The following is an 8,645-nucleotide window of genomic DNA, read 5'->3' on the forward strand; positions in this document are numbered from 1 at the left end:
CTGAACCAGGAAATGCTCGGTCCAGTCCAGTCCAATACCTATTGATCTGGAAGTGAACTGGGTCCCTTTTAACAATTGTATTAGAAGAGAAAAAATCTTTCTAATGGTGTGTGTATCAGTGTTATATGTGCCTAACAGAAGTGAAAAATCAACAAGACAAGCGGTCGAGTATAGGCAACCAAGTCAAAACAGGAAACTTTGGTATACATCAAAACAGGTACAGTTGACCACTAAAACCTTTTCTGTAAAAATGTTATTTTTAATAAACAGTTATTGTATATTGTATAAGATATACGATATCCAGACGGCTGCTGAAATAAAAGGTTCAAATGTATAATGACGAAACTCACCTCCTGATGCCAGCTTTGTGAGGACCATATCCTGAATATACAACTATGTAACTGGATAAAAACAGGCGACAATCCTGGCCGATGAAATCTTTCTGTTGCCTTATCTGCAATAAGAAAAAGAATAAAAATACTCAAAACGTGTGATTTGTTACAACTTCTAAAATCATCATCACATCCAAACATTATTTTACCTCTTCGTATATTCTTCGAAGGGAAGCACCACATTTTATTCCCTCTTGTACCCCCCATACCAAATAGCTCTTTTCGACAGTTTGCTCTTTACTCACCATCTCCAAACAATGAAGAAGAACAGTAACAGAAGCTTGTAAAGTGCAATGTGCCGTAAACTTTCCCTGCAGTTTGATAAGTTAATGTTGGAGGTTTTATTAAATTCTTTCGTGTAGGGTAAAATAATCGATAGCCGGATAAATCACTGAATCGTGGTATCACTTTCCGAAAGTAATTATTCGACCCTTATAGCCTGGGTTACACGAATATCACTTTGGGATAAGACAGAGATTAAATTCTTGTTTTGGCAGAAACAAGAATTCCTTTTGCAGAAGAATATTTTGGTGTTCGTAACTTGTGTATATCTCTCATGCATATTGGTTAATATATTTATATACACCCTTAATCATGAAAGAGACTTTTATTAAAATCAATTGGCCGATTGATTAATAAAAGTATCTTCTATAATATTCAAAAGTGGTTACAGGAAGAATATTTCTATAAACAAATATTATCACTTCCATCATTAAAGTAAAAGTTGTTACTTTTACAATAAACAAATATTATATTTTACAACTATCAAAGCATGAGTGATCACTTTATAATAAACAAGTATTATTCCTTCAACCACTAAAGCAAAAGTGGGTGCAAGAATAATTCTTCCGTAATCACTCAAAATTGTGTTAAGTGTTTTCTTACTGCTGTCTCTTAAGAACCAGCACTGCAAAAGGACCAGCAGCGCAAAAGTCAGCATACAGGACCAGCAGCGCAAAAGTCAGCATACAGGACCAGCAGCGCAGAGGAACCAGCAAACAGGACCAGCTGCGCAGAACAACCAGCACAGGGACCAGCTGCGCAGAACAACCAGCACAGGGACCAGCTTCGCAGAACAACCAGCACAGGGACCAGCTTCGCAGAACAACCAGCACAGGGACCAGCAATGCAGAACAACCAGCACAAGGACCAGCAATGCAGAACAACCAGTACAAGGACCAGCAATGCAGAACAACCAGCACAAAACACTTAGCCAAAATTCAGCTTACTAAGAAAACTTAGTACTGAAAACACTTAGTCAAATTTCAGGTAGACCAAGTCATGATAGTAAATAATACAAAATCACTTTTGGGTCCAGGTAATCTATCACTTAATGGGTGTACACTCCGTACCTCCAAACTCATTTACAAGTGTAGATTAAAACCCAAAATTACACTAAATTTACAACAATCCTCCCCAATTTAGTGCAATTCGTTTCATGAGAATTAAACAAATTAAAACAAAACTCATGCATAAATGAAAATATCTTGAAGATTGAATTTTCACCTTAGTACATTACACATTCCAAATATTCGAGAATCGGGGTGTTCTAAGAATTGAACCCTTCAACCCATTTGAATAACTGAAAATAACATACATATAAGTTTTCAAATACTCTAAAGCTATCCTGACACTTTACAAGCCATGTGTCCATATCCATTCATGAATGTATCTAAAGCAAAAGTCCAAGCTTTGTTGAAGCGGCAAAACTTCACATTCACATAGGTAGTTCATTTCAGTCATGCACCTGCTATTGCACTTTTTCAAATAAACCATTAAGAAGCTAAACTTCATCCTCACCTTCAACAGGTCCGAGTACATACCTTACCTTAGGATGATACAAAATTTTGTACTCCAAATTTCTAAGTATAAGCCTTCCACATTGAATTCAACTTCTAATTTTCATCAGAAGGGAATTGGGTATCTTATAATTAGAAATTTATGTGGACTTTAAACCCATCCCCACAGCAGACTTGTTCACCAAGTCTCTTGCCAATCCCTTCGTCAAGTGATCAGCTAAATTCTGTTGTGACCTCACGAACACTATAGAAATCACCCCATTCATGATGAGTTCACGAATCATGCTATGTCTGACACCTAAGTGTCTAGACTTTCCATTGTACATCTGGCTATAAGCCTTTGCCAATGTCGCAGCACTATCACAATGGATAGACATGGGTGCTATAGGTTTAGGCCATAATGGTATCTCATGGATCAAGTTTCTAAGCCATTCTGCTTCTTTACCAGCAGCAGCTAAAGCAACAAACTCAGATTCCATCGTTGAGTTGGTAATACATGTCTGCTTCTTAGAAGCCCATGAAATAGCACCTCCCCCAAGCAAGAACACCCAACCACTCGTTGAAGAATGATCTTCAAAATTGGTTATCCAACTCGCATCAGAATATCCTTCTATTACCGAAGGAAACCCATTATAAGATAAACTATAGTCCATAGTTTTCTTCAAGTACTTCAGTACCCGCCTAATTGCTTGCCAGTGATGAGTACTAGGATTACTAGTATATCTACTCAGTTTTCCCACAGCAAAAGCAATATCCGGCCTTGTACAAGTCATGGCGTACATCAAACAGCCAATCACCTGAAAATACTCAAGTTGTGATACAGCTTCACCTTGATTAGGCATAAGCTTCTCACTTGGATCAACAGGGGTACTCACAGGATTACATTCAAAGCAATTGAACTTTTTCAACACCTTCTCAATATAATGAGATTGACAAATCGAAGTTCCTTTGCTTTCACGTTTGATCCTAATGCCAAGGATAACGTCAGCCTCCCCCATATCTTTCATGGAGAATTTTGATGACAAAAATTCTTTTGTTAAATCAACCTGACTTTGGTCAGTCCCAAAGATTAACATGTCATCAACATATAGACAAATTATAACTCCTTTACCAGAATCATCAAATTTACTATATACACATTTATCTGCTTGGTTTAATTTAAAACCACTAGATAAAATCACTTCATCAAACTTTTGATGCCATTGCTTAGGTGCTTGTTTCAAACCATATAAGGATTTCACAAGTTTGCACACCTTGCCTTCATTTCCTGGCATGACAAAGCCCTGAGGTTGGTTCATATAAACCTCCTCATCCAATTCACCATTCAAGAATGCTGTCTTCACATCCATCTGGTGAATAACTAGATTGTGAATCGTAGCCAAAGCAATCAGCAGTCTAATGGTAGTGATACGTGCCACGGGAGCATAAGTATCAAAATAGTCAATTCCAGACTTTTGTCTAAAGCCTTGAATGACTAACCTTGCCTTGAACTTTTCAATAGTTCCATCCACCTTCATCTTCTTTTTGAAAATCCATTTGCAACCCAAAGGTTTGCAACCAGAAGGTAGATCAGCTAACACCCAAGTGTTATTGCCCATGATAGAATCTATCTCATCATTAATTGCCTCTTTCCAGAATGCAACATCCTGAGACCTCATTGCTTCATCATATGTTTTAGGATCATCATCAACATTGAAACAATACGAATATTGGGTAGAAACGTCATCCCTAGAACCTTCAACTAAGTATAGTTGAAAATCTGGTCCAAATGATTTAAGTTTCCTTTTTCTTTTGCTTTTTCGAAGCTCAAGTGACTGATCAACAGCCTTTTCAGAGACTTCATCATTACAATCCTTATTGATTCCATTGTTACTTGGAATCATATCCTTTGGTCTAGGTATAGATGAAAATCGATTTTCATCAAAGATTGCATCCCTTGAATCAATCACAGAATTGATTGAGACAAACTCATTAGGCTCTATTACATAGAACCTATATGCCTTGGAATGTTCAACATATCCAACAAATATGCAATCTATACCTCTTTCACCTAAACTTTTCTTCTTGGGATCAGGTAGTCTTACAACCGCCCTACAGACCCATACCCGAAGATAATTCAAGTTAGGTTTCCTTTTATTCCAAAGTTCATAAGGTGTAATCTTGTTTCTTTTGTTAGGAACTCTATTAAGCAAATAACAAGCTGTTAACATAGCTTCCCCCCAAAATCCTTCACTTAAACCCGAATAGGATAACATGGAATTAACCATTTCCTTAAGGACCCTATTCTTCCTTTCAGATATACCATTTTGTTGTGGAGTATAAGGAGCTGTGGTCTCATGGATAATACCAACGGATTGGAAATACGATTGGTCAATGTATTCACCTCCCCTATCCGTTCTAAGTCTTTTAATCAAAGCCTTTTGTTGTAATTCTACTTCAGTTTTAAATATTTTAAATTTATCTAATGCTTCATCCTTAGTATGTAACAAATAAACATAGCAAAATCTAGAAGCATCATCAATAAAAGTCACAAAATATTTCTTGTTCCCTAAAGTAGGAGTAGCATGCAAATCACATAAATCACTATGTATTAATTCCAAAATTTCAGTATCACGATGTACATTTTGAAATGGTTTCTTAGTGATCTTTGTTAACATACACGTTTTACACTTTTCATTGTTCATGTCAAAGGCCGGTATTAATCCATCTTTAGACATATCTTGCATTCTTTTAAAGTGTACATGTCCTAGTCTAGCATGCCAAAGTGTAGAATTATTTATGCTAGAAGTAGATATAAAAGCAAGATTAACATTCAAGTGATTAATGTTAAGTCTAAACATTCTATTGCATAAATAACCAAAACCAACAAACATACCATGTTTTGACAAAACAAACTTATCAGATTCAATCACTTGTTTATAACCACAACAATTTAACACACTACTGGAAACCAAATTTTTTCTTATTTGTGGTACATACAAAACATCAAACAAACAAATAATTTTTCCAGAACTAAAACACAAATCCACACTTCCACGTCCATGAACAGAGGCTGTTGACTCATTTCCCATATGAAGAATTGATCCATCAGTCACGGACTCGTAAGTCTTGAACCAAAATCTATCCTTGCATACATGGGTGGTGGCTCCCGAGTTAACCCACCACGCGACATCATCATCCTGCACAAAATAAGCCTCAGATATATATGAAACATAATAATTCTCATTTGAATTATTAAATATATTCTGACCTTTCGAGTTGTGGTTGTTTAAACCATTTCCCAAACCGCTTGTGCTAGATCCTTTGGCATTATTATTACCAAAAATAACCTTGCAATCCTTTTTCATGTGTCCAGTTTTACCACACTTCCAACAAGTCAATTTAGACTTCTTGTTCGGATTAGCCTTGTTATAACCTTGATGTTTACGTTTGCCCTTTTTGTCATTATTACTAGTGAACTTTTTATGTTCCACCATATTGACAACAGACGTACCAGCAACTTCGTTGCTCTTTGGCTTGTCATTATCCTGCAACCTGAGGGATTCCTCAATACGCAGATGACTACCCAACTCAACAAGAGTTAACTCCTCCTTCTTATGTTTCAAAGAATGTTTAAATTCTTTCCAAGATGGAGGTAGTTTATCAATTATGCTTGAGACTTGAATAGACTCATCCATGTTCATCTTATGTTGTGTGAATTGACCAAGTATACGAATGAGCTCATTGTATTGTTCCAAGACCGGTCTAGAATCGACCATCTTGTAATTATTAAAATTACTCACAAGGAACTTTTTACTAGAAGCATCCTCAGACATATACTTGGTTTCTAAACAGTCCCATAGTTCTTTAGAAGATTCAACATTTAGGTAAATATCAAAAAGGGAATCAGCCATACCATTGAGGATTAAACCTCTAGCGATGTAGTCATCGTTCTCCCACTTGCACCTTTCTCGAATTTGTTCAATAGTGGCATCATCACCATGATCTTCAGGAATTGGTGTGCTGAGTACGTACACCACACTCATGCTGCTCAGAAAGAAGTGCATCTTCTTTTGCCATCTCCTAAAATCAATTCCCTCAAACTTATCAAGTTTGGAGAAATTCGCCGTCATGTGTTTCATCGTAGCTGCCATCGATTATAACAAATAATTACTTTCGATTGTTGGAGGTTTTATTAAATTCTTTCGTGTAGGGTAAAATAATCGATAGCCGGATAAATCACTGAATCGTGGTATCACTTTCCGAAAGTAATTATTCGACCCTTATAGCCTGGGTTACACGAATATCACTTTGGGATAAGACATACATTAAATTCTTGTTTTGGCAGAAACAAGAATTCCTTTTGCAGAAGAATATTTTGGTGTTCGTAACTTGTGTATATCTCTCATGCATATTGGTTAATATATTTATATACACCCTTAATCATGAAAGAGACTTTTATTAAAATCAATTGGCCAATTGATTAATAAAAGTATCTTCTATAATATTCAAAAGTGGTTACAGGAAGAATATTTCTATAAACAAATATTATCACTTCCATCATTAAAGTAAAAGTTGTTACTTTTACAATAAACAAATATTATATTTTACAACTATCAAAGCATGAGTGATCACTTTATAATAAACAAGTATTATTCCTTCAACCACTAAAGCAAAAGTGGGTGCAAGAATAATTCTTCCGTAATCACTCAAAATTGTGTTAAGTGTTTTCTTACTGCTGTCTCTTAAGAACCAGCACTGCAAAAGGACCAGCAGCGCAAAAATCAGCAAACAGGACCAGCAGCGCAAAAGTCAGCATACAGGACCAGCAGCGCAAAAGTCAGCATACAGGACCAGCAGCGCAGGGGAACCAGCAAACAGGACCAGCTGCGCAGAACAACCAGCACAGGGACCAGCTGCGCAGAACAACCAGCACAGGGACCAGCTTCGCAGAACAACCAGCACAGGGACCAGCAATGCAGAACAACCAGCACAAGGACCAGCAATGCAGAACAACCAGTACAAGGACCAGCAATGCAGAACAACCAGCACAAAACACTTAGCCAAAATTCAGCTTACTAAGAAAACTTAGTACTGAAAACACTTAGTCAAATTTCAGGTAGACCAAGTCATGATAGTAAATAATACAAAATCACTTTTGGGTCCAGGTAATCTATCACTTAATGGGTGTACACTCCGTATCTCCAAACCCATTTACAAGTGTAGATTAAAACCCAAAATTACACTAAATTTACAACAGTTAATTAGTGCAATCACACCTAAGAATGGGTCAATTCGGGTAGTGATTATTATAGCTTTTACTCTTGAAATATGGTAACTGGCACAAAAATGGTACCATCTTTACCGAAGTTTCATTTTGGATACTTTACCTATTGTACCATATACAAATAAAAATAGAAAGTGTGCAAGAAAGTTCTTCAAAAAAGTCCAACTAGTAAAAGAATTTCTATTAGATCTACTACCAACCCACACAACCAGCCAATTATGCCATATCTTCTTGTACAATATGAAACATTTTCAACCATATTTAAGATCGAACCTTTTGTGATGCCTAAGAAAAGTGTACAACATCTGGCAACATGCAGCACATAAATTAACTGAATATTGTCGATCTAAAAGTTGCTTATCCATGCTCTGATTCTTATCTGCGATACTAGAGGACCTTAGACAGGAGCTAAGCTGGAGAATACTTTGAATGATCGTTGCTGGAATAGTGAGTGCTTGTCCCATAGAGCACGCATCCATTTGATAAAGAGCATGTTTCCCAGACACTTTAGTAAGTACCTCAATACACATAAGTATTACAGATCCTGGATCAGGATCAGCACAACTAACTAAATTAGAAATGGGATTTTTGTAAAAGATTCTTGGGCCCTGCAAATGATATATAATGTTGAAGATGCAACCCACTGAACCCAAGATATCAGCCTTCACCGTGTCCAAGCCCTTCTGCCCTATTCAAGACCAATATAATCGTCAGTATGCAATAAATTTTTATACTAGTAGCTATAATTCGGCACACATGAAATATACATATCTTAAAAGGGTATATCAATAAATGATGCATTTAAGTAAGAATTTACCTGTAATAGCTTCAAGAATTAAATCTAAACAATCAATGCTAGCAGCGACAATGGAAGAAACTTTTCCCCCACCAGCAGCAACCAGGGCTTTTCTTATAGACTGCACTGCAGAGGATAAGTACGACTCTGATGGTTTTCTGACCAAAACCTTAAAAGACATCCGTAATCGGTTTTTGAGTTCATCTAAGCTAGAAGATCCACCAGGATAAGCACATTCAGAATCATTCATTGTCTTTGTTCTTGATTCAGTATCATGAGATTCCAAAGTAGCTCCTTTCCCTTGTAAAGAAATACATTTCCCAATAGCTTTTAAGTGCAAATCAACCAATCTTGAATAAACGTTTGTAGGCAAAGTAGAGTTGGTTGTAGAA

The sequence above is a fragment of the Rutidosis leptorrhynchoides genome, chromosome 1, assembly GCF_046630445.1.
Source record: "Rutidosis leptorrhynchoides isolate AG116_Rl617_1_P2 chromosome 1, CSIRO_AGI_Rlap_v1, whole genome shotgun sequence".
NCBI classification, from domain to species: domain Eukaryota; kingdom Viridiplantae; phylum Streptophyta; class Magnoliopsida; order Asterales; family Asteraceae; genus Rutidosis; species Rutidosis leptorrhynchoides.